The sequence below is a fragment of the Tachyglossus aculeatus genome, chromosome 17 (genome assembly GCF_015852505.1).
Source record: "Tachyglossus aculeatus isolate mTacAcu1 chromosome 17, mTacAcu1.pri, whole genome shotgun sequence".
In the NCBI taxonomy this organism is placed as follows: domain Eukaryota; kingdom Metazoa; phylum Chordata; class Mammalia; order Monotremata; family Tachyglossidae; genus Tachyglossus; species Tachyglossus aculeatus.
The window spans coordinates 19,976,982-20,004,674 of record NC_052082.1 but is presented as its reverse complement, the minus strand read 5'-3'; the positions used below and the strand labels follow the sequence as shown (position 1 = coordinate 20,004,674).

The 27,693-nt window shown below is 40.2% G+C and overlaps 1 long non-coding RNA gene and 1 other non-coding gene across 2 annotated transcripts; one reads left to right on the top strand and one right to left on the bottom strand.

The window, feature by feature from the left end:
• Window positions 1-4,999: 4,999 nt before the first annotated feature.
• On the top strand, window positions 5,000-19,826 carry LOC119939152. Its single transcript, XR_005454649.1, has 3 exons — window positions 5,000-5,066; window positions 16,543-16,646; window positions 19,743-19,826. It is a non-coding gene; the product is annotated as an uncharacterized LOC119939152 (long non-coding RNA).
• A 635-nt stretch (window positions 19,827-20,461) lies between these two features.
• LOC119939846 lies at window positions 20,462-20,598 on the bottom strand. The gene has a single exon (XR_005454808.1). It is a non-coding gene; the product is annotated as a small nucleolar RNA SNORA7 (small nucleolar RNA).
• Between the last annotated feature and the right edge of the window lie 7,095 nt (window positions 20,599-27,693).

Genomic DNA, 27,693 nt, shown 5'->3' with positions numbered 1-27,693 from the left:
TTCAATCACTCCCATGACTTCAACTACCACCTCTATGCAGATAATTCCCAAATCTACATATCCAGCTCTGATCTCTCTCCTCTGCTGTCTCACATTTTCCTCCTGCATTCAGAATATTGCTACTTGGATGACCCAGCTACACCTCAAGCATAACATGTCCAAAACAGAACCTCTTATTCTTCCCACCCTAACCCTGTCCTTCCCCTGATTTTTCCATCACTGTAGACCATCATCCTTCCAGTCTCACAAGCCCTCAACCTTGGCATTATCCTTGACTCATATCTTCCATTTAACCCACAAATTCAATCTGTTACCAAATCCCGTCTATTCAGTCCTCACGACATCTAAAATCTACTCTTTCCTCTCCATCCAAACTGTCCACCATGTTAATCCAAGCATTTAGTCTATTGTGCCTTGATTACTGTATCAGCCTCCTTGCTTACCTCTCTGCCTCCTGTTTCTCTCCACTCTAGTCAATATTTCACTCTGCTGTCTTTTTCTCCAAAACAGTTAGGTCCAAGTTTCCCAACTCCTCAAGAACCTCTGCATCAAACAGAAATCCCATACCATTGGCTTTAAACAATCAATCACCTTGCCTGCTCCTACCTTACCTCCCTGATTTCTACTACGACACAGCCCATACACTTTATTCCTCTAATTCCAGCTTGCTCACTTTACCCTAACAGAGCTCTCACTCACAGCCTGCCTCTGGCTTGGAACTCCCTTCCTCTTCATCAGGGACAGGTGATCACTCTCCCACTTTCAAAGCCTTATAAAAACACATGTATCCTTCAAGAGTCCTTCACTGACTAAACTCTCATTTTCTTTTTTATCTCACTTCATTTTTTGCCACTTTTGCACTTTGATTTGTACCCTGTATTCACCCCTTCCTCAGTCTCACAGCACTTATGTATATTTCTATAAATTATATTAATGTTTTTCTCCCCCTCTAGACTGTAAATTCATTGTGGGCAAGGCATCTGTCTACAACTCTGTTATATTGTACTGTCCCAAAAGCTTAGGACAGTACTCTGCACACAGTAAGCACTCAATAAATGATTGATTGATTGTAGCTATGTTTATTTTGACTGGTGTACTTGCCTGGTGACAGTTTTTTCCTGAGCAGGTGTTGTTCATTTAGAAGTGAAATCAAAAAAGGGCTGGGGAATGTAGTTTCCACCGATGTGACAGTGGGTAGGTGGAAGCTTTAGCCTCTTATTATCAGGTGGCACATCTGATAATAATTTCTTAAAGAACATCCTTGTAATGGATTATATATATATATATATATATATATATATATATATATATATATATATAAGAAAGCAGTTTTCTGACTGGCTTCCCGTCTTTTGTACCTTATCTTGGCCTGAAAAAGGTACTCTGTGGCTGTCAACATTTCCTCAATTTCTGGGTGTCTTCCACACCCTCTGTCATTCCATTCTGCTTTACAGATTAGGCTCAGTGTAACGGGGTGGGAAGGAGAGAATCTCTTCTTCATCGAGTCGACTCATTTCCGACCTACAGAAAAGAAAAAAAACTGAGATACCAATGGTTGAGTTAATGTATTTTTGTATGAATACTGCAGAAAAGTCAACATAAATATACCTAAAATGATTTTTTAAAATGTTATTTTGGAACATATGTATGGTTCTCACTTCAAGCAGCCAAATGGAACAGGAGAAAATTCAAATGAGGACCTAAGGGATTTTACTAGATGTACCTATTCCCTGGACGTGGAAGAAAGCCACTGTCATCACAGCAGTAAGTGACAGTTTATTGATTGCTATAGTGTCAAAAAATGGTTTATCCATTCATTTCTCTACTCCAATTTACCTCTCCCTGAGTTTATGGCCCTTGGCGACTACTATTTTCACAGATTGCTGTGACTGAAAAATCAGGAATTCTACGCCAGTTATTAACCAAATGACAATATAAATGTTCTGTTCAAGGAAGTTGTTAAATCCTGGGTAATTATGATGCTTTTTCAGACTGTGGGTAACAATTATCCTTGATCTTTACTCTGAAAGTATTGCTAGGTGCTGTGAAGTCTATGACATAGTTTAAATAAGGGTTACTTAAAAGCTCCACTTTATTAAATAGTTTATGGCATCGATAGAAAAGGGCTTAATTAGACGTGGTCTATTAAAATGGCCTTTGAAAAATAAATCCTTCGATAGCTTGCAACATCCATTCTTGAAATGACAATCATCTCAGAGGGTAACTGCGAATGACCCTACAGCATCAGAAGAATTGAATCCCAGGAATAGAAAGACCTTGAAAGATAACCCAGGCCACGCTCACTGAGAAAGAACCGCACCCCAATTACTCTGAAGCGATGGTTCTTGAGAAGGTGTAATACTAATAATGATGATATTTGTTAAGGGCTTACTATGTGTGAAGCACTATTGCTTCAGATGGCTTAGACACCAGCTGGGACCAACTGGTGCAAAGGGGAGGAGTCATTTCTGGTCTCTGTGAAAGTGGAGTACCAGGCATCCTCCTTTCCAAATCATTCCATATTTAAAAATTTTTTTATGGTATTTGTTAAATGTGTATTATGTGTCATGCATTATATTAGCAATGAGGAAGATACAAGTTACAAACTGGCTGTCAGGTTGAACAAAGTCCATGTCCCACATGGGGCTCACAGTCTTAATCCCCATTTACCGATGAGATAACTGAGGTACACAGTGAAATGACTTGTCCAAGGTCACACATTAGACAAGTGCTGGAGCTGGGATTAGAACCCAGGTCCTTCTTGATTCCCAGGCCTATGCTTACGCCATGCTGCTTCTCTGTCACCACATTTCAGGTGAGGTGCATAAGCTCAAGTCAATATTATCTTCACAAGTTTCAAATATTGTTTATGAAGCACCCTGCCATTCAAGGGGCTGTCCTGGGGACCACCATCTGAGCAAAGGGGCCAGATTATCTCAAAACCAAAGTAAAATACCCCACCCCTCACCCCCATTTCCCTCAGTGAACCAGGCTAAATGACAAGTTTTATCGACTCTTTAGGTACCCTTATCTGTTGTATATTTAATACAAGCATTCAGTACAGTGCCAAATGTTTATTTAATACTGGGCTCTTCACTGAGTAAGGCTCAATAAATACCACTGGTTGATTTAATTCATTCATTCAATCGTATTTATTGAGCGCTTACTGTGTGCAGAGCACTGTACTAAGCGCTTGGAAAGTACAAGTCGGCAACATCTAGAGACGGTCCCTACACAACCACAGGCTTACAGTCTAGAAGGGGGAGACAGACAACAAAACAAAACATGTGATCAGGTGTCAAGTCATCAGAATAAATAGAAGTAAACCTAGATGCATATCATTGATTGATTAATACTTATTTTTGTTGTACAGTAATATATATGCAAATGCAATTATTCAAAATTAATTTTTTAACTATTTCAGCCCGCCATACATGGGAGTCAGAAGGACCTGAGTTCCAATCCAGGCTCTGCCACAGGTCTGCTGTGTGACCTTGGGCAAAACCACTTAACTTCTCTGGGCCTCAGTTACATCAACTGTAAAATGGGGATGAAGTGTGTGAGCCCCATGTGTAACAGTGTACAATCTAATTGACTCCCGTGCTATGAACAGGAATTGGCACACATTTAAGCCCTTAACAAGTACCATAATCAATATATATTTGTATAGTATATATTTCACCTTCTGAAGAGTTGGAGGATAGCTGTGAAATATTTATGTATATCAGGATGAAATACTTGAAAATAGCATATACACAGAAACACACACACACACACACACACACAGAGTGACTAGTTGAATCCTTGTTTTCAACCAGTTCCCGCTATATGTTTATATTTTTTGTCTATCTGCTTGTCCCCATTAGACTGCAGGTTCCTTGAGGGGAGCGAACATGTTTGGTTTCTTTTGTACCGTCTCCCAAGTGCTTAGTACGGAGCTCCACACTCAGTAGGAGCTCAATAAATATCATTGATAATGATGATGATAGGAAATGATATTGTTTTCAGTTGTCTTAGTGAATCCTCAAAACTTTTGTCCATTTGTTTTCGCTCTACCCTCTAAGAAGTTAGAAAATAGCAAGGTGATTTGCAGTCTCCTGTTGACAATCCTCTGATGATTGAGATTATAATAATGTTGCCCCACTGCTGGAAAAGACTTGTTCTTATAAGAAATGTGAGCCCAAGTCTCGGCTTCATTTGAGGAGGAACACGAGTGGTCTGGTTAAGGTCTTTGGCCCCAGGAATGCCCAACGTCCACATCCACTGTAATACTGCAAAGAAATTGAGATAGAGTGAAGCTGGCCTATACAGAATAATCATAGAATTTATAGCATGCTTACCATCTGCTAATCCCTGAGGAAAATATTAATGCAATAATAATTCAATATTTTACCGGTTTTATTCAGCTAAATTATCCTTCTAAGTATAGGCTTAGTAGTAAATTCAGAGGTCAGAAAATTTCTATCTTCCCTTAAGCATCCATTTCTTTTTCTGCATTCAAGTAATCAAGAGATCTACTCTATGGTATAGAACTAATTCACTCCATGGCATTATAAATGACTTAGGACTTACTGACCACATTTTCTAATGATCCTTGTGGATTATAACACTAATAGTGTGTTGATTAATTTATCAAAAGGGATGCAAAACTGTAAGTAAATTATAATTGTATGTAAATTATAATATGTATTAATAGTAATAATACAATATTATTAGATTGCACCAAGTCCCTGCCACTCAAAGGGCTAATAATCTATTGCAGGCCCATTTTGCAGATGAAGAAACTGAGGCCCGAGGTCACAGAGCAGAAATGTGGCCGACCCATGGAACCCGGAACTCCTTACTCCCAGTTCTGGTCCTTTCCTCCTGGCCATGCTGCCTTCAAAAAGAGACGATATGGACTGTTACGTTCCACGTGTCAGCCACCACATCCCATTGTTGAGACCTCTTTGAATTATTCTCGGTCTCCTAATCGGATGGAGGACCAAATGTATACAAGAATCCAGTGGCCTGAAGTAATTGGGATCATATCATCAGTTTCACATTTCATAGTCAACACCCTGTTGGTAAGGTAAAAAATCCAGCTGGAAGAGAACAAGTAGCACATTATCCACGCTTGTGTGTTTGTGTGCATATGTTGTGTTTGTGGGCATATGTTTGTGTTGCCAGTCATTGGCTAGTTGTTAGTGGAATCAGTTAGATGGGATTGAAGATTTTTTCAATGTTCCTGGCCCTTTTGGAGAACTCTAGATTGTAATACCCGATTAATGTGGGTATCTTAAATGTTTTTTTTCTTAAATCTAACAATTTGATATGTTTCTAAAGTTGTAATTTACTTACAGTTTTGCATCCCTTTTGATAAATTCATCAAAACACTATTAGTGTTATAATCCACAAGGATCATTAGAAAATGCGGTCAGTGAGTCCTAAGTCATTTATAATGCCATAGAGTGAATTAGTTCTATACCATAGAGTAGATCTCTTGATTACTCGAATGCAGAAAAAGAAATGGATGCTTAAGGGAAGATAGAAATTTTCTGACCTCTGCATTTACTACTAAGCCACATTTTAGAGGATAATTTAGCTGAATAAAACCAGTAAAACACAGATAGAACTGTGCTATACAACTCAAAAAGGCACACTTTGAAAGCAAATGATAATTATTCTTCCTCTTATAATTCAACAATCTCACTGTTGAATCGCCAAGGCTTTGTAAGTGGGAGCTAAATTAATCTTTATTAATCCTTGTCATCATGATTGCATAATGTCTGGATTTGAATGTCTGATGTGCAGCTTTTTCTTTCCTGTTCTCTGGCAATCAGAAGTGTGAAAATAAACCTTACACTTAAAAAGAAACACTAGGTTTGAAAAAATTGATATAATCATCCATAAAACAGGTTTTACTTCACACAAGAATAAATACACAGCATGTCAGAGTTACAGACAAGCTATTTTATGTTAAAATATGCACGGTTACATGTCAGGCCTGTGAAAATCATCGGTACAACAGGAAGGCAGTTGGCCAAATATATATAGGGGAAATATTTTTGCATTTGCATTTTTATTTTTGCGAATCTCTGTATCACAGCTTAATTAATGCCTTTCTAAAGTGAACTGACACCAGTTTCTAATTAACGACTTGGGACCGTATTCTATAAATGAATATATAAACGAGGATGTTGACTAAATTGTGCATAGATATCTGAACATGAGGAAATGTTTGTAGTAAAAACTTTTTTTCAGATTACCGCATAGAGGGTTTTATAGAAATGACTGAAGACATCAGTGGATTTTAATGCAGGAAATATTCTTTTTGGACATAAAAGAACTTGATTACTGTGGTCACAACATGCTAGAATGGCTCTAAGGAGATTGTGGGGCCTCTATCTTTAACAGTCTTCAAGAAAAAAGTATACATCACTCATCCTTAATGACTTTAGTCCTTCACCTGCTTGGACTCTAGGTTTTGATCTTCAAATTTGTGAATCTATGAAATATTATTACTACTTAAAATGGTTCAAGAATCACCTTTCATGCTGGAGGATTTGGGCATGTATTCAAGCAGTTGTTTCATAGACTGTGAGCCCGTTGTTGGGTAGGGACCACCTCTATATGTTGCCGACTTGCACTTCCCAAGTGCTTAGTACAGTGCTCTGCACACAATAAGCGCTCAATAAATACGATTGAATGAATGAATTTTTTTTAAATGCGTAAACCTAGAATTTCTACTAAAATGTGATGGTAGAATCCTAAGGGCACATCAAAACTATATTGTAAGTTTGATTCCTTTTGAAACTAGTCAACCAAGGTTGGTGTGGTTGACTGCAGTTTAATCTCAATCAGCTTTTAAAAAAAGCAGAAACACAAACACAAAACAGATTCAACCTCACCAAAAATAACAAATAGACATTTTCATTTTTTTCTAGTGTTTGTTGAGGTTTTACAACCTTATGCTCACAAACACACACATACTTGCAAGAATAATTGTGGACTAATATATACATTTTTCTTCCAAAAACTGGTCCCAGAACTGGTCCACTTCTGTGACCCAGTATGACCCAACAGCCTCAAGGTAGATGGAGATGGGCAGGGAGGGTGGGAAACTCTGACTGAGTTCCAGCAGAGATTCCAAAAATATGCTTTTGAAAGCCTCAAGAAAATGCAAGGATCTTGTCAGCAGAGCCCCTGATTTACCATTGACTCAGCTATTTCTAAGTTGTTTCTTATGTTGTGTTTCTTGGAACCAGATAGCAGTTTGTGTCTGAGAGTGTGTGTGTGTGTATGTGTGTTTACAGTAAGTAAGATTTGGTTTGATCTCACTACCGGTCAACCACATTTACTCAAAGACAGTCACACTGTCCAAAGACTGTGAGTCAACTCCAAAGAAATCATCATCATCAATCGTATTTATTGAGCGCTTACTGTGTGCAGAGCACTGTACTAAGCGCTTGGGAAGTACAAATTGGCAACATATAGAGACAGTCCCTACCCAACAGTGTGCTCACAGTCTAAAAGAAATCTGAGATTCAAGCATACCAAGAGTATAGCTTTCATCGTGGTCTGTTTTTCTGATTTGGTTTCCTTTGGTGAATTTCATTTAATTTAAAACTATATGTTCTTTGTGCCTAGGTATTGATTCCTTCCTTCCTTCATTTATTCATTCAATCATATTTATTGAGCACTTACTGTGTGCAGAGCACTGTACTAAGTGCTTGGGAAGTACAAGTTTGTAACATAGAGATGGTCCCTACTCAACAGCGGGCTCACAGTCTACAATGAGAGGTCCCATGCTCATAATGAGAAGCAGATTGGCTCAGTGGAAAGAGCCTGGGCTGCGGAGTCAGAGGTCATGGGTTCAAATCCTGGCTCCGTCAACTGTCAGCTGTGTAACTTTGGACAAGCCACTTAACTTATCTGCGCCTCAGTTACCTCATCTGTAAAATGGGGATTAAGATTGTGAGCCCCACGTAGGACAACCTGATCACCTTGTATCCCCCCAGTGCTTAGAACAGTGCTTTGCACATAGTAAGTGCTTAACAAAATACCACTATTATTATTATTATTATTATTATAATGATTCATAATCTCCTAGCCCAGTACAGGGACTAGAGGAGAACTGACAGTTGAAAATCTGCATTATTGTTTCCAGGTCAGATTTCTAGCATTTTCAGAAGGAGGTTTGATTGCATTTCATCCTTCCATTCTTTGAAAGGGCCTCACCATGGGCAGGGCCTGAATGCTACCATCTAGTCTAAGGAGGAGACAAGAGAACCCATCTGTCTACAATTTTTTCAGTAACCTCCAGAAGTGAAGGGTGCTTATAGTTGACCCTAAGGATCATAGGTCAGACCAAGACTGCTCTCTATTTGAGAAATTATGTTGACTTTTCCTCCACACATAAAAGCCGGCAACCTTAAGGTCAGCGTCACTTGTTCTCGCTCAGTTTTATGAAGTAGGAGATTCTTCATGCAGTTATAATATCATATTGCATATTTGGACATCTTCCATACTGAGAGTCAGGAGACTAAGGTGTTTTGGTTTTTCCCTATTTTCCTGGAAATAAATCTTATATTGTCCCCATACTGGGAAAACAGTTGGCTTCATTACAGAGCTTGGGACCCTGTTGTGATTGTCGGTTGACTATGAACTTTAAACTTAAAATAACGTGATCCGGCTGCTTAGTGGGTGATTGGCTGGGGATTGTAGCCAACCTCTTTTAAAACTATATTCTATAGGCACGACATTGACACCACTAAAATAGAAACCAATTAGTCGAATTTATTGAGTGCTTACTGCGTGCAGAGCGTTGCACTAGCTCTCAGGAGATTACAATATAACGGAGGCGCTTATAGTCTAGATGGGAAGACGTAGCATAGCATAATCAAAGATATGAGATAATCAAAAGAATAATCATTTCCAAGCTTGCCAGGTTTTTCAGGATATATTTTTCATCAGGAAGCAAAGAGTTCTACAATGTGGTAATAATAATGACAACAACTACTATGATTACTGTTATTTATGGTATTTGTTAAGAGTTTACTACATGCCAGGCACTGTACCAAGTGCTGGGTGGATATAAGTAAATTGGGTTGGACATAGTCCCTGTCCCACATGGGACTCACAGTCTTTATCCCCATTTTACAGGTGAGGTAACTGAGGCACAGAGAAGCGAAGTGATTTACCAAGGGTCACACAGCAGACAAGTGGAGGAGCCAGAATTAGATCACAGTCCTTCTGTCTCCCAAGCCCTTGTTCTGCCCACTAGGCCATGCTGCTTCTCAATTGTATCAAAATGTCTTCTTGAAAGTGTATGACATAACAATTGGAAGGTGTATGAAAGTGTGTGACATAACGATTGGAAGGTATATGGAGTTCATGGGCAATAATGAACACTTTTACTTCTAAATTTCACCTGACAAATGATTCTGGAAGAGTGTACTGCTTCTTTGAAAACTCTTAAAGCCTCCACCATGGTTCGCGGCTTTTCTACCGACGTGTTCACAAAGAAACACACACATTCCGCAGAAACAGCATGGCCTAATGGAAAGACCTCTGGCTTGGTGGTCAGAGGACCTGTGTTCGAATTCCAGCTCTGCCACTTTTCAGCTTTGTAGTCTTGGGAAAGTCACTTACCTTCTCCTTGCCTCAGTTCCATCTTCTTCAAAATGGGGATTCAGTAACTGTTCACCATTCTCCTTAGACTGTGTATGGCCCATGGGGGAATGTGAATTTCTTGTATCTACCCAGTGCTTAGTACTGTGCTTGGCACATAATAAGTGCTTAACAAATATTATTATTGCTGTTGTTATTATTAATATTGTCATCATTACACACGTACACATACACAAGCTGTCAGTTTTCTTTCATCAGAAGTTGATGTTACTATAATAAGAAATGTTATGAAAAGCTAAATCTCTTTTTCTGCTCTATGGCAAATTCCCTTTTATAAAAGGGATAATTTCCTAGAGGACAGATTCCCTAACTAGCAGTATGGGACGTTATTGAGATTAACTCAAACCTTAAAGAAAAAAAATCTCTTTTTTGACTTTCAAAATGTACTCACAGGCAGTCTAGACATCTACTCTGGTGATTCCATGAATGAAAAGATCCAAGAAGTTAAATGTGTGTTAAGGTGATTAGTGGCCTGTATTAAGAGGGTGCTGTCTCCTGGGACATGTGGCCAAAGAGCGTAAAAGGACAGGATGGAGGCTGTTCCCAGCCATCTTTTCTCTGACTGTGCACCACGGTGCTGCTGCTGACAATCTGTGCTAACCAATTAAGTTGGGTTTTGTTATAAGGATGGAAGGACTTCAGTTAAAGGTGACTGGCCTGTCTCCTGAATTAGGTGGATCCTATCTGACTGCCGGAATCCAGTTGTAAAGGAGTAAAGGAAGCAGGAAATTTCCTAGAGTTCCACAATAGCTGACTTTTTCCTTCCTTGCAATGAGTCAAACTGCCCTTCCCTGGTGACTCCACCAGTTGCTTCAAGCGCTTAGTACAGTGGTCTGCACACAGTAAGTGCTCAATAAATACGATTGAATGAATCACCCATGCTCTGTGTATTCCTCAACTTTCTTGTTCCACTCCACTCTTCCCACCCCTGTCTAAACTTTCTCCCTTTCTCCCTCCAGACCAAAATGGTTTTACAGTGTTTTCCCATTTCATCCAGCTGAAGTGCACCTCCTAACCATGCCCCGTCACCCTCAAACTCTAAATTACCCACTTTGTATAGTGCACTGTACTGCACACCAACTATATGTGCAGAGTACTGGATTGAGGGCCTTTTGTCTGCAAAGGACTGTTCCACACATTTAGGAAAACAGTAAAAAAAAAAAAAAAAGGTCATGCTCTCTGCCCATAAGGATCTTACAGTCTGATGTAAGAGCAGATTTTTAAAAAATGGTGAATAGGCTAGGGGTGAGAGTGAAAGTAATAATGATAGACTCAAGTGAATAAATAAATCAGGATCAAGTAAATGGATGAGTAGATGCGTGAGTGCTGAGCTGTGACATGACTAGGAAGGTGGGAAGATTAATCAGGTAATCCATCCTGGAAGAGAAGTCTTTTGAGTTGGACTTTAACAGGGGAGATGGATGTGATTTGGCAGATTTGCTGGGAGAGGACATTTCAGCAAGGAGAAAGACATGCACAGTGGGTGGGAGAGGGGAGAGGGAGAGTCTGTTAGGTGGTTTGCTTGGAAGGAGAAAGAAACATGAGCTGGAGAAAACACAATAATAGAGCCAGCTGAAGGAGATCTTTGAAATGGTTGTCTATGAGTTTTTCTTTCATGTGAGAAGAAAAGTGAGCCAAGGGAAACCTTTTTTTAAGGAAGGGTGATATGCTCTAATTGGTATTTTACAACAATGATAAAATCATCACTACATGTAGGATAGACTGAAGAGGGGAGAGCCTAGGGTGGGTGGGTCAGGAGGGAAGATGTGATAGTTATCTAGTCAGGTAGTAATGGGAGTGTGTACCAGGATAGTGGTTATAAGGGTGGAAATGGGAAAATCTGTGCAATATTTTAAAAGAAGAATCAGCAGGACTTGACAACAGTCTGACACTGAGTGGGGATTGGAGTCAAAGGTGTTACAAAGCTGCATGTTTCTGTGTTGCTAATCCATGACAAAGGATGCATGTTAGATTAAAATGCTTCGTATATGACTAAAAATAATAGGGTCACCCTGACCTGTAAGTCCTAGAGGGCCCTACCAGAAAAAGTCAGCTATTGTGGAACTCTAGGAAATTTCCTGCTTCCTTTACCCTTTTACTATTGGGGTCTGGCATTCAGACAAGATCCACCTAATTCATACGTACTCAGAATACTGCAGACAAATCTACAATTATCTGTAGATAATTCCAAAGAACTCTGGAATCCAAACTGAAAGTGTATAAAAGCTGCATTTGTGTCTTCAGTGTTAGACAAGCAGCATGGCCTAGTAAGTACAGCACGGGCCAGCGAGCCCAAAGGACTTGGGTTCTAATCCAAGCTCTACCACGTGTCTGCTGGGTGACCTTGGGCAAGTCACTTAACTTCTCTCTGCCTCAGTTGCATCATTAAGAATGTGAGCCCCGTGTGGGACAGAGACTGTAACAAACCTGATCACCTTTTATTTACCTCAGTTCCTAGAACAGTGCTTAGCACATAGGAAGTGCTCATCAAATACCATCATTATTATTATTCATTTAAACAAAAATTATCCTTGGGAATCTGCCCTTAATCAGAAAGAAAGGTCATCTTTGGGCATTTCTTCCTGGGTATGGCAAAATGATGCCTATGCCTTTGTTACAGTTACTTCTCTGATCGATTGCAGGTCCTTTCCCTGGGCTTCCCATGACTTTCCCTGACTTTCCCAGGGCTCACAGGAATACCAGGACAGTCTGTGCCTAACTGAGGATGGACGTGGACAGATTCCTAAGATTATTCCCTCTTGGGGAGACCGTACCCGAAATGATGTGACAGTGGAAAGAGCACGCGCCTTGAAGTCAGAAGACCCAGGTTCAAATCCAAGCTCTGCCACTTACCTGCTGGGTGACCCTGAGCAAAACAGAGACTTAGTGTCTTTGTATCCTGGTTTCCTTACCTGTAAATGGAGATTAAATGAATACCTGTTCTCCCTGCCTCATGTGGGACTTTGAGCCCATGTGGCACCATGCCTGACCTGCTTATTTTGTATCTACCCTAGCGCTTCATTCATTCATTCAATTGTATTTATTGAGCACTTACTGTGTGCAGAGCACTGTACTAAGCGCTTGGGAGTACACTGCTCGGCACTTAGAGTGCTTTAACAAATTCCACACTTACTTTTGGGAATAGTTGTATGGGGTGGTCGCCAGAGGGGAGGAAAGGGATGTTGTGAGAGAGGGCAATGATAATAATAACGTTGGTATTCGTAAGCGCTTACTATGTGCCAAGCACTGTTCTAAGTGCTAGGGTAAATACAAGGTAATCAGGTTGTCCCACGTGGGGCTCACAGTATTAATCCCCTTTTTACAGATGAAGGAACTGAGGCACAGAACTTGTGACTTGCCCAAAGTCACACAGCTGACATGTGAGGGAGGTGGGATTAGAACCCATGACCTCCGACTCCCAAACCAGGGCTTTCAGAGAAGCAGCGTGGCTCAGTGGAAAGAGCCCGGGCTTTGGAGTCAGAGGTCATGGGTTCAAATCCCGGCTCCTCCACTTGTCAGCTGTGTGGCTTTGGGTACATCACTTAACTTCTCTGGGCCTCAGTTCCCTCATCTGCAAAATGGGGATTAAGACTGTGAGCCCCATGTGGGACAACCTGATCACCTTGTATCCCCCCAGCGCTTAGAACAGTGCTAGGCACATAGTAAGTGCTTAACAAAAACCATCATAATTATTATTATTATTAAGGCACGCTGCAGGGTGAAGGAGATCATAGTGAAAGTGAAGTTCCTTATAATCTGCAGCATCCAGTCTCTGGCTGTGACAACCATTTCTAGTCCTTGAAGCTGAGGGACTGCAGCCCCCCAGTATTCTGAAGTTTGTGAAGGTGTGGGCTGAAATGATTTTTCTGGCCCAAAGCCAGGGGCTGAGTGAGCAGCACGCAGTGAGGTGACATCTCAGAGCTACTATAACTGGGAAGGTAGATCTGCCTATCAAACCGCAAGCGCTTACCGAGCTAATATTTTCATGGGATGGAAGACTTCCCAGAAAAAAAAAAAAAAAGAACAAGAACTTGTTGATTTGGTTATTCAGCTGATCTGTATTTGGAATTTGGGAATGTGTTAACAGAATACTTGAAACACGTTTGACTTTTGGAAGTCTAATGACACCCTGTACAAAATGCCTGAGGAGCTATAGTACAGTGGTCTACACACAGCGAGCACTCAGTAAAGACTATTGATTGATTGATTGATCAACTGAAATTTTGTTGGCTGAGAAAGAGGCCAAATCAAGTCCGTGGACCCTGAGAGGTCTGGTGCTGTCATCATTTATTTCCAGCCCACGGTCGATCACCGACTCCTTCCTCAGAACCTTGCAAAGATCCTGGATAACATTTCTGAGAAAGAGACAATCTCAGGACAATTTGCAAAGCCTAGATACGAAGCATATTCAAAAAAGACAGCAAAACCCAGGTCTAAGGAAATGACAAGCAGTTCATCAATCCCAATTTTGAGAACCTCTTCTGGCAAATTACCTTGGAGAAACCCTGTCCCCCAGCTTGGGAGAGAGTCATACTGGGGAGCTTAGAGGTGGGTGAAATCCTTGGGGAGCGGGAAGAGGGTTATTAGTCACGGGTCATTGGTTCAAATTCCGCTCCACAACTTAGGTGTGTGACTTTGGGCAAGTCACTTAACATCTCTGTGCCTCAGTTACCTCATCTGTAAGAAGCAATGTGGCTCAGTGGAAAAGAGCACGGGCTTTGGAGTCAGAGGTCATGGGTTCAAACCCCGGCTCTGCCAATTGTCAGCTGTGTGACTTTGGGCAAGTCACTCAATTTATCTGGGCCTCAGTTCCCTCATCTGTAAAATGGGGATTAAGACTGGGAGCCCCGCGTGGTACAACCTGATTACCTTGTAACCTTCCCAGCTCTTAGAACAGTGCTTTGCACCTAGTAGGCACTTAATAAATGCCATCATCATTATTATTATTATAAAATGGGGATTAAGACTGTGAGCCTCCCATGGGACAACCTGATCACCTTGTAACCTCCCCAGCTCTTAGAACAGTGCTTTGCACCTAGTAAGTGCTTAATAAATGCCGTCATTATTATTATTACTATAAAGTGGGGATTGAGACTGTGAGCCCCACGTGGGACAACTTGATCACTTTGTATCCTCCCCAGTGCTTAAAACAGTGCTTTGCACACAGTCAGTGCTTAACAAATGCCATTATTATTATTACAGTCTTGGCCTGTTGACTAGGAGTTTCACATCTGACCTCCCCAGGATTGTCATACTATGAGAATGAAGGAAATCTGTGATTGATAGTGAGTCTTCCTTTTTCCTGGATTACCCTCAGGCCTTTAATACTATTACTAATGATAATGATAGCATTTGTTATGTGCCAAACACTGCCCTTAGCACTGGGGGAGATGCAAGGTTATCAGGTTGTCCCACATGGGATTCACAGTCTTAATCCTCATTTTACAGATAAGGCAATTGAGGCACAGAGAAGTTAAATGACTTGCCCAACGTCACACAGCTGACAAGTGGCAGAGCTGGGATTAGAACCCAGCACCTCTGACTCCCAAGCCCGTGCTCTTTCCACTAAGCTGCACTGCTTCTCGTGGCTTCAAGTCACTCTTAGTGCTCTCATTGGAGAGGAAAGACTGGATTGGAAGGGTTTGCTTCATAAGGCAGTTCATTCATGTAGTAAATAGATATTCAGGATTATCCCAGATTTCTTGGATTAATTAATTAATTCATTCATTCAATCGTATTTATTGAGCGCTTACGGTGTGCAGAGCACTGTACTAAGTGCTTGGGAAGTACAAGTTGGCAACATATAGAGACGGTCCCGACCCGACAATGGGCTCAGAGTCTAGAAGGGGGAGACGGACAACAAAACAAAACATGTGGACAGGTGTCAAGTTGTCAAAACAAAAATAAAGCAAAATGCACATCATTAACAAAATAAATAGAATAATAAATATGTACAAGTAAAGTAAATAGAGTATTAAATCTGTACAAACATATATACAGGTGCTGTGGGGAGGGGAAGGAGGTAGGGCAGGGGTATGGGGAGGAGGAGAGGAGAAAGGGGGTTCAGTTTGGAAAAGCCTATTGTAGGAGGTGAGCTCTCAGTAGGGCTTTGAAGGGAGGAAGAGAGCTAGCTTGGCGGATGTGTGGAGGGAGGGTATTCCAGGCCAGGGGGAGGATGTGCGCCGGGGGTCGACGGAGGGACGGGCGAGAATGAGGTACAGTGAGGAGGTTAGCAGTGGCAGAGGAGCAGAGGGTGCAGGCTGGGCTGGAGAAGGAGAGAAGGGCGGTGAGGTAGCAAGGGATGAGGTGATGGACAGCCTTGAAGTCGAGAATGAGAAGTTTTTACTTGATGCATAGGTTGACAGGCAGCCACTGGAGATTTTTGAGGAGGGGAGTAACATGCACAGAGATGATCCAGGCAGCAGGGTGAAGTATAGACTGAAGTGGCCATTAGTTAAATGGCCCTTACTATGATTCTTCAACAGACTGTAAGCTCCCTGAAGGCAAGGACTGCTTCTACCTATTCTACTGTACTGTAGTCTTCCAAGTACTTGTAAAGTGATCTGCACCCAGTAAGCACTGAATAAATGTCACTGATGGATTACTGTGTTTCCTGCCAATGTAATTTTCTTTGTTACATCCAAGTTCTACTCAGACATCAGCTGCTCTCTCTCTCTTTTCTTTAGCTTTCCTTAGGATCAGAACTCATCATTTTGCAGCAGGGCTCAGTTACACTTCACCGTTGTTCCTAAATTCTTTGAGAGTGAAAGCTTCTTTCATCTTCCCTCACATCTGCACTGTCTCACCTTCCACCTTTTCAGGCACTGTGCAATTACTATGTCCTCAGCCTACTTTTCTTTTCTCCATCAGCTCTGACAAGAAGATGGATTCTCTGGCTGCAGAGTACATGTCATTGTTCATGAAGCATTTGCCCAACAGGAACTTAAATATTAATTGTGAAAAAACCGTATGGGGTAAGGATCTTTGATGAACTAAAATTACTGTTTGGTATGATGTGAAGGGCCTTTAATTTTGCCATCTGGGTCTAATTGACAAAGAATGACGATGAATTGCAGCTCAGAGGATCAGTGAACTTTGTGTATGGGCTATTAACTAGGAAAAGAGCAAGCCAGGATAGAAAATTGCGGGTATCTCGGAAAATGAGAAGTCTACTCATTTGCAGGTAGAGCAGTTATTTTGTTTTCAATGAGACACAGATCTTACCTGAATCAGTAGTTAATACTCTAATCAAAATTGGAGCATTTCAGTCTAAATAAAGATTTTATCACCTTTGAAAAACCACATTCCCATCGCAGGTTCTTTAGTGATTTCCCTGTGGTGCAGTTTTGCTAAGACTTTCCATAATAGGGAATTGCTTTATTGATTTTAAACAGTAATTGAAGATATTTTATAGATGTGAGATAGGTGAAATACTTATCTGTGACAGTGAATAGGGGGATAAATTTCCATAGGGATTTATAATTGAAAACTTAAAAATACAAATGTTTTTGTTGGAAAGCATTTTGTAATTATGTGTTGTTGAAAAGAAAGCATAAAAATAATTAATTTAAGAAAAAGGATGTGAGAAATGAAGGAAGCATACAATTGGAATATTTATTTTTGGCAAAGGCCTTCTAATATGTAGACTATGGTCAGTTTTGACTTCTACCTGAGTGTTTTCCATTAGCATGAGCTGTGACTTAAGCTAACAAAAACATCAGTTTTTTATATATTTAGTGTTTATATACATATAAACACTAAATATATAAAAAACTATATATATAATGGGTGAGTTCAGAACTGAATCTGAAATCAGGTGTAATGGTTCTTGATTAGGAAAAGAAACTAAAGGCTGATACAGTTCTATTGAAAAATTAACACTCTATGTCCTGCAGTCTTTCCAGTTATACCATGGTTCTTTGACAGCCATGGATGTGCAATTGAAATTTATTAAACTTTGATTTTGACTTTTTAAAGGTACAGGATTTTGTACTTCTCTTTACTGGAAAGGGATTTGGAAGATTATCAATTAGCAATTGATGTGATACAATTTGAAGATTGCTTAGAAATCTTTTCTATATGATAGTATAACTATTCTATAACACTATCTAGTTTTTAAACAGCCTGTGAAAAATGCAGTATATGAAATGTCATAATTTTATTGGCCCACGATATCCAAAAATGAGTATTACCTGTGGGAAAATGTTACACAGAGTGAATAATTACTATATATTTCAATATATGTGTATATTAGCTTAGTCCCCAGTAAATGTTTAATAAATACCATTATTATTATGTACTCTTTCTCTAAATCCATATATATCCATATATATATATATATAAATACTGTAAAAGGAATAAGTGAAATAAACAGAATCTACATATAGAAACAACTTAATATGTATATATATACATATTAAGTTTCTATATGTAGATTCTGTTTATTTCTCTTATTCCTTTTACAGTATTTTTAAAGAAGTGAGCAATTTTAAAGATTAAGTAGTTACACAACTGCATAGGCTATTCATAAGCTACAAAGGTAACTGGGTTTAAAATTATTCAAATATACCATTAATAACCTTTGCCCTTGAACATTTTGAGATGGAGTTGGTAGAGGAAGAAAGAGCCAATGACAAAACTGGGGACAAAATATTTTGTTCCCCTTTTAAAATCACACATCAAAAGAAATAGTCTACACATAATTGTATTTATTTTTCTAGGTAAAAGAAAAGCTTATTCTATGGAAAACCTAATTTGCCTTTCAATGAAATGTATGTTCCTGTCTACTGTTAGAAACTGTAGTTGGGTTCCATTTCACAGCAGAACATAATCACACCCTGTGGTGTTTGTAGATATATTGTGTGTACAATAATTCTTGATTATTAGTTTTCTGGAGTTATGAATTTTTCCTATGGTCTTCAAATATAGCTGCTTATTTCTCAAATCATAACAATTGATTAAATGCCTGAACATTTTTAAATAATAAAACAGGAGCTCTAACTCTACAAGAAGATCTAAATCAGTGTTTTCAGATGCCTTTGGAGTAATGCCATTCCCAGAAGTTTCTCATCATTTCTAAAACTACAAATGGAAAATACTAAGTCACAAAGCCACAAGACCAGATCTTTGCAACACTTACAAGAGTTTGCTGGACTTCTTTTTCGTGCTGAACCAGTCAACATTGTCAAAATGAACACACCTAAAACACAACACATAATTCATGAGGATAATATGTATTTGGGGGAAAAAAAAGATGGACTCCTAATAATAGAACTTTTTTTAACTCCACGTAAATAGAGTTAGAATGAATATAAGGGGAAGGGAGCATAGAAAAATTGTGATCCTCTCTCAAATCTCATTTGTGTAGTGCTTGAAGAATAAGTATATTTCTCAAGTCAAATTTGCACCCTAAGTGTCTGCTGTATGCTACTATTAACTAGTAATGAGATACTAAGCACGCTGATATCAAGCTTCTATTTTTCTACATGCCTGCCAAAACATCCTCTTTTAATAATACCCTAACACAGATCTTTCCTGTCCTTCTCTTATATGATTGTATTATTGTCCCAGTGTTTTATTAACATCACCAGTACTGTCTCTTAGGTAAAAGATTAATTACTTGGTTGTGATTCACGGAAATGGAGCTGCAACTTAAATTATTGAGGAAATACATCAGAATATCCGCTATTGTTATGGCATAAGATGCACTTCTTTAAAAGGGGAAACAAAAGAATATGAGTTCTGCTATATTAATCAATGCTTACATGTCAGGAGCAACAGCAGTAGTCTGAGAGCCGGATGGCTTTTTTACTGCAATAAACATGTTCCGTCTCGTGACCTTGGTATCCCTTTAGTCCCTCTAGCACTTACTTGTTCATTAATTAGATTTGATTTAGCTCTATTTCTGTGAACCCTCAACAACTGATGATGTGCAGGGGAGAGAGTCGTAGCCAAAAAAACTAATTAAAACCAATATTAGATTCTTAATTTTGATTTGTCATCTTTGAACTGCAGGTTTGTAACAATGCTGTCTGTCAAACTGATTAAATGTGTTGCCCTGTATTTTGCAGATATTTCGAAGTCCAAAGAACAGCCCTGAATCAAGCCTAGTAGCTAGCACTTATCAGAGAAAGGAGAAAGGTATGAAGGCCCATGAATATAAACGAATTTTTTTCCTAAATGTAATTATGTTATCATGTTTATTTTTGCTTGAGTTGTCAGTGACTTATTCAGTCTCATTCTGCACCCATTTTCAGGAACGGTGAAAAGATATCTCGTGGCGTTCATGGGGAAAAAACCCCCTTCAATTCTACACTACCTGAGAATAGAAGCATCATCCTCTGGGGGCGGGGGGAGGAGTAGGGTGAAAGAGCTTGCCAGAAATGGAGGATTATCACTTAATTTATGATGCATTTTGATCCCAGATTGGGGATTAATCTAATAATAATGGTATTAATTGAGCAGTTATTTTGTGCCATCACTGTACTAAGCACTTGGATAAATACAAGATCATCAGTCCCCATCTCCTACTGGGCCCACAGTCTATAGGGGAGCGTGAGCATTATCTTGTCTTATGCCGTTAAGTCGTCTCCGACCCATAGCGACACCATGGACACATCTCTTCTAGACCGCCCCGCCTCCACCTGCATTAATTCTGGTAGCATAGCCATAGAGTTTTCTTGGTAAAAATACAAAGGTGGTTTACCATTGCCTCCTTCCGCGCAGTAAACTCGAGTCTCCTCCCTCAACATTCTCCCATGTCGTTGCTGTCCAGCACAGGTGAGTTTTGATTTGTAGTAGATTGCCTTCCAACTGCTAGCCACTGTCCAAGCTTGAAATGGAATGGATCTGCCTCTGCTTGACTCTCCCTCCCATAGTTGAGACTGGTAGAGTACTGGAAATTCTCCAGGTGCAACCTGAGAGGGGATGAGCATGTATACTGCCCAGTGCTGTACCCATGTATTCCAGCGCTTAGAACAGTGCCCAGCACTTAGAACAGTGCTTTGCACATATTAAGTGCTTAATAAATGCCATTATTATTATTGTTGTTATTATTATTATTACCCCAATTTTTAAATGAATAAACTGACATGAAGAATTTAAGTCATTTGTCTGAGGTCAAACAGTAGATAAGTGCTAGAGCCATGATTCAATTTGAAGTCTCCTGATCCTCTGGCTTGTTTCCTTTCCAACTGACCATGTTGTTTCTCAAAACAATGCAGCAGTGCTAAAACCTAGATTTTTTTGTTACCCGAATTATGCAAAGTGAAACTGTTCATAGAAACAAAAGGAGTTGGGAATCATTCATGGATGAGAGGCCTAAAATGGGTTATGAAAAGGAAAGAAAGCTCACAGTCTTCTAGACTGTGAGCCTACTGTTGGGTAGGGACCGTCTCTATATGTTGCCAACTTGTACTTCCCAAGTGCTTAGTACAGTGCTCTGCACACAGTAAGCACTGAATAAATACGATTGAATGAATGAATGAAGTTAGGGGTGTAAGGGAAAACATAGGGATATTGGTCTTTAAATATTGGGATGCATGTCAAGGTCGGCAGTGTTTAATCGAAATATCTTATTGCTACTTCTGGAGACAGGCGACTAGGTTGGAAGGACTTCTGATCGGACATAATAATGACGCTGATTATGGTCTTCCATTAATTAGGCTGCCGTGGATCCGGAAGACCCCTTTGGACAATCTCAAGAATCCTGAGCTCATAATGGGTCGTTAGATGGATTAATCCATCAGTCAATATGCTTGCTGAGCAATTAGTGTGTGTAAAACACTGTAGTAAATGCTTGGGAGAGCAATCAGTCAATAAACCAGTTGTATTTATTGATAGCTTACTGTGGGCCAAGTATTGTACTAAGTGCTTGGAAGAGGACTGTATAAAAGAATCAGTAGACACGTTCTCTGCCCACAGTGAGTTTACGATCTACAGGGGAAGACAGACATTGACATAAATAAATAGACTACGGATATGTAGATAAGTGCTGCAGGGATGAGGGAATGGTGAATAAAGGGAGCAAACCCAACTGCATGGACAAAGAAGTAAGGAGTGGGAAAAGAAGAAATGAGGGCATAGTATAGTGCTCTGCACACAGTAAGCGCTCAATAAATACGATTGAATGAATGAATGAAAGAGTGGAATAGTGAGGGAGTTCCAAGCCAGAGGCAGGACAAGGGAAAGAGTTTGGCTGTGAGATAGATGAGATTGAGGCATAGTGAGTAGATTGGCATTAAAAAATTACAGTGTGTGGTCTGTATTGTAATAGGAGAGCAATGAAATGAGGTAGGAGGGGCCAAGGTGATTGAGTGTTTTATGGCTGATGGGTTTCTGTTTGATGGGGAGGTTGATGGGCAACCACAGGAGGTTCTTAAGGAGTTGGGAAACATAAACTGAAGGTTTTTTTAGAAAATGATCCAGACAGCAGTGTGAAGTGTGGACTGGAGTAGGGAGATGCAAGAGACAGAAAGGTCAGCAAGCAGGCTAATATAGTAACCAAACAGGAAAAAAATGAGTGCTTGAATTAATGTGGGAGCAATTTGGATGTAGAGGAAAGGGCAGATTTTAGTGATGTTGTGGAGGTTGAACTGACCAGATTTACTGACGGACTGAATTTGTGAGTTGAATGAAAAAGATAAGTCGAGGATAACACCAAATTTATGGGCTTGTGGGCCAGGAAGGATGATGATGCTGCCAACAGTGACAGGACAGTCAAGGGGAGGACAGGATTTGGTGGGAAGAGAAGGAGTTGTGTTTTGGACATGTTAAGTTTGAGCTGTTGGCCGGATGTCCAAGTAAAGATGCCATGAAGGCAGGAGGAAATGTGATACTGCAGGGAAAGAGGGAGATCAGGGCTAGAGATATAGATTTGGGAATCATCAACATAGAGATAATAGTTGAAGCCATGGCAGCAAATATGTTCTCTGATTGTGTGGGTGTTGATGGAGAATAGAAGGCAACCCAGAACTGAATTTTGTGGGACTCCCACAGTTAAGGGGTGGGAGGTAGTGAGGAGGATGAGGAGTACAATGCAATAAAGTTGATAGACACAATACCGTCCTCAAGGAGCATACGGTCTAGAGGGAGAGGGACTGGTGAAGTGGCAGAGTATAAATCTCTATTCCTCAGTGCTGTGGGACTGGGGGTGGGTTAAGCATCAAAGTGCTTAAAGGATAAGAGATAATAGAACTTGGGAGCAGTTACAGCTCCTTCACTCTGCCTGAGTGGCCAGAGGCCCGAACTGATGTTTTTCCTTTCTAGGGGAACTCCACAGGCTCTGAATTGGGACGATGGTTCTGAACTGTTTTAGAGGGGTCACTGCAGGCTTTTCTGCATTGTAAAAACAAAGCACGGGATAGAATGAGCATTAATAAGCAAAGTGGAACAATCATCCATCGGCTTTATGTTGATAGTTGTCACTTGTTAGCCTGACTCTCTTTCAAGACATTTGAATTCTAGACTGTGAGCCCACTGTTGGGTAGGGACCGTCTCTATATGTTGCCAACTTGCACTTCCCAAGCGCTTAGTACAGTGCTCTGCACACAGTAAGTGCTCAATAAATATGATTGAATGGACTGTAAGCTTTCTATGAGCAGAAAATCTATCTGTTTATTGTTGTACTGTACTCTCCTAAGCACTTAGTACAGTAGTCTACACACAATATGTACTCATTAAATACGATTGAATAAATGAATGAATGAATGAACATACCATTATCCTACAGCACTTGTGTATATATATATATATACATCTATAATTCCATTGTATCTGTATTTCTATTGTACCTCTAATTCTATTTATTTGTATTGATGCCTACTTAGTTGTTTTCATGTCTGTCACCCCTTCTCTTGACTATAAGCCCATTCATTGCCGGCAGGGATTGTCTCTCTTTATTGCTGTATTGGACTTTCCAAGTGCTTAGTACAGTGCTCTGCACACAGTAAGCACTCAATAAATATGATTGAAGGAATGAATGAATTATCTGATTTAAAATGAATATGTAACTAGGAAAAAAAAATCATAGCAAGAGCATCCTTAGTACAGTGCTCTGTACACAGTAAGCGCTCAGTAAATATGATTGAATGAAGGAATGAATTATCTGATTTAAAATGAATATGTAACTAGGAAAAAAAATCATAGCAAGAGCATCCTTAGTACAGTGCTCTGCACACAGTAAGCACTCAATAAATATGATTGAATGAAGGAATGAATGAATCATCTGATTTAAAATGAATATGTAACTAGGAAAAAAAATCGTAGCAAGAGCATCCTTAGTACAATGCTCTGCACACAGTAAGCGCTCGCTAAATACAACTGAATGAATGAACATCCTGCTTCTCTCTTAATCTTCCCAAGATATTCGGATCTAGGACTCCATGTTCATAACTAACTATGTGGCACATTTTTGTAGCCAGGATATCAATGCATTGGATGCATTCTTTATACATAGGAAAGATGGAGTACCTATCAGTAACAGTAATTAATTCTCCATCAACATTAGATGGATCAGTTGTCACTTCATTGTTAATTTCACAAGACAGCTTTTTAAACTTAAATAATTACACCTCTAATTCAAAGCAGCTGTTTATAATCTCTCTCCAAATCTCTCAAGAACGTGCACTGAGATGCTGAAATTATAATATCCATTGCAGCAGAATAATGTCTGTTCTGAAGACATAAGAACCCTGGTATCATGACTTCCACTACAATTGGTCCTGATGGAGATAAGTGGCCTACACTCGGTTTCCTGTTGTCCCGGAAATTGACAATAAAGCCCTGTAATGAAGGAAGATGAATGCTTGGGGTAAGTGAAATCCACAGATACCTTATTTTTTCCCATTTCAGCCTTCTCTTCCTCCTCCCCTCAGTCTTTGATCAGAGCTTTTAACAAGTAAGAACACTGACTGGTTTCAATTTTACTTCTCTTCTAGCCTCCTGGACACCTCCTGCTGGAGGTGTCATCGGACTGAGAATGGACAAAAATCAAACAGCAGGAAAAGCTAAAAACGTGGGTAAGCCAAAAACAAAGTGTTTGCCAAAGTTTCAAGAATCCCAAAGCTTCCATATTTTCTACCTGGATATTTTAGTCCTTTTAGAAATGGACAAAAATCAAACAGCAGGAAAAGCTAAAAACCTGGATAAGCCAAAAACAAAGTGTTTGCCGAAGTTTCAAGAATCCCAAAGCTTCCATATTTCCTACCTGGATATTTTAGTCGTTTTCCCTTCCTTTCTTCAGAAATTAATTTTAATCCTTGATTAACCCCCTACAGAGATTAGAGCGATAAATCTTGTTAACTCCTATTCTTTCCCGTTATGAAATCGAGACCTATCTGCTTTAAAAATCAGAATTTTCAAATAGACATATACTCTTTGTTCTTCGCTGTCCCCTTTTCTCATTCCCTCCTCTGGGCATTTTTTTTTTCGAACTCATCTGAAGCATCAGCCCTCTCTGACTTGACAAATTACCTCATCCTTTCATTCAGAGGAATTCAAACTCCACCTACTTACGACAATCTGTGAGAATATGAAGCGTTATTCCTAGACCACATCAAATAAAACTGCCTGGGCCTTTACAGAGCATACCCACAGGGCCAAGACCAATAGAGCTTCAAATGAGAAAATATTTGCAGGTTCCAAAGAAAAGTTCCCACTAATTTAGGAAATCCTCAGGAACTTTGCTTGACTTCCTGCAGGACCACCAATCTGTCACAAAAGCTATCACACTTCCCCCTGTCTCCTACACCCCAGAGTAGAGATGGATTGTTTGGCTTTAATAAAGCTTTGGAGATGCAGCAAGGATGCCTCTTTCTACTGATTTCTTCCCCCACTCGTAATAATAATAATTATGGCATTTGATAAGCAATGTGGATCAGTGGAAAGAGCATGGGCTTTGGAGTCAGAGGTCATGGGTTCAAATCCCAGCCCCTCCACTTGTCAGCTGTGTGGCTTTAGGCAAGTCACTTAACTTCTCTGTGCCTCAGTTATCTCATCTGTAAAATGGGGATTAAAACTGTGAGCCCTACGTGGGACAACCTGATTACCTTGTATCTACCCCAGCTCTTAGAACAGTGCTTGGCACACAGTCAGAGCTTAACAAATACCATCATTATTATCAGTATTACTATTCCACACTGTGGAGCCTTCTGAGGCCAACCCCAGTGGTGGGATGGAGGCGTGCAGAAGTCCAGATTGATAAATTGTCCCAGCTGTAGCCATCAACTCTGAGGTTGTTCATAAAGGTTTTTATTTCCAAAGGCAGCAGCAAGAAAGAGGATATTCTTCGTCTTTGTGCAGAAACGCTCTGGGCATGTTACTCCCCTCCTCAAAAACCTCCAGTGGCTACCAATCAACCTACGCATCAGGCAAAAACTCCTCACCCTCGGCTTCAAGGCTGTCCATCACCTCGCCCCCTCCTACCTTACCTCCCTTCTCTCCTTCCCCAGGCCAGCCCACACCCTCCTCTCTGCTAATCTCCTCACCGTACCTCGTTCTCGCCTGTCCCGCCATCGACCCCCGGTCCACGTCATTCCCCCTTGCCCAGAAAGCCCTCCCTCTGCACATCTGCCAAGCTAGTTCTCTTCCTCCCTTCAAAGCCCTACTGAGAGCTCACCTCCTCCAGGAAGTCTTCCCAGACTGAGCCCCCTTTTTCCTCTTCTCCTCCTCATCCCCTCTGCCCTACCTCCTTCCCCTCCCTACTGTACCTGTATACATGTTTGTGCAGATGTATTACTCTATTTATTTTACATGTACATATTTACTATTCTATTTATTTTGTTAACGATATGCATCTAGATTTACTTCTATTTATTCTGATGACTTGACACCCTTCCACATGTTTTGTTTTGTTGTCTGTCTCCCCCTTCTAGACTGTGAGCCTGTTGTTGGGTAGGGACCATCTCTATATATTGCCAACTTGTCCTTCCCAAGCGCTTAGTACAGTGCTCTGCACACAGTAAGCGCTCAATAAATAGGATTGAATGAATGAATGAATGACAGTCTCAAGGGGGTTAAGTCTGGAGCAGCCCTGGTCTCCCTTAGTTTTTCACTGAACAATGCATAACTGAATCCAACAGAAAATTGCACTTGGGCAAAACTCAGAATCCAATTGGAAAGGAAGTAGCTTTGTGGGTAGCAACACCAAATAAGCAGTTCTGAAAGAGACACATGTGTTATTTATTCTAAGAATGATACAGCCCCTTTGAAGAAATGGCTTTAAGCATTAGCCATTTGGATTTCATTTTATCTTGAAAATGCAGTAATTTATTCATTTCTATTAGTCAGTCAGTTTGATTATTTATTTATCTAGTTGATAGACCAAGGAATAAACGGAATAGTTTCCATACTGTACTGTAACTGTTGACATGGTGAGGAAGGAAACAGATCCGTAGAGGAAAATAACTACAATGGCAATTAACCCTCCAAAGGGAAGTTACCACTTAAAGAAAGAAATTAAGTAATTAAGGCAAACCAACAAGTTTCCAGAGCTTATGTTACAAATATGAGAAGCGGCGTGGGTCAGTGGAAGGAGCACGGGCTTGGGAGTCAGAGGTCATGGGTTCAAATCCCGGCTCCACCAATTGTCAACTGTGTGACTTTGGGCAAGTCACTTCACTTCTCTGGGCCTCAGTTACCTCATCTGTAAAATGGGGATTAAAACTGTGAGCACCCCGTGGGATAACCTGATCACTTTGTAACCTCCTCAGTGCTTAGAACAGTGCTTTGCACATAGCAAGCACTTAAATACCATTATTATTATTATTAAATACCCATAGTCCTAAGAATCCTGGTTTCACTTCCTCCCATGAAGTGAATAATATCTTATCTATAAAATCTTGACTCTCTCTCACTAAGTCAATATGATCACAATTTGTGCTAATCTGTTATTTGTGGATTGCGGTTTTAATTTTGTGTTTCCTTTACCTGCTCCAGACTGTCAGCTCTTTGACAGTAGGGATGTAATAACTTCCTACTGTGGCTAGCTCACTCTGAAAGGCTTTAGATGATATCTGTGACTCA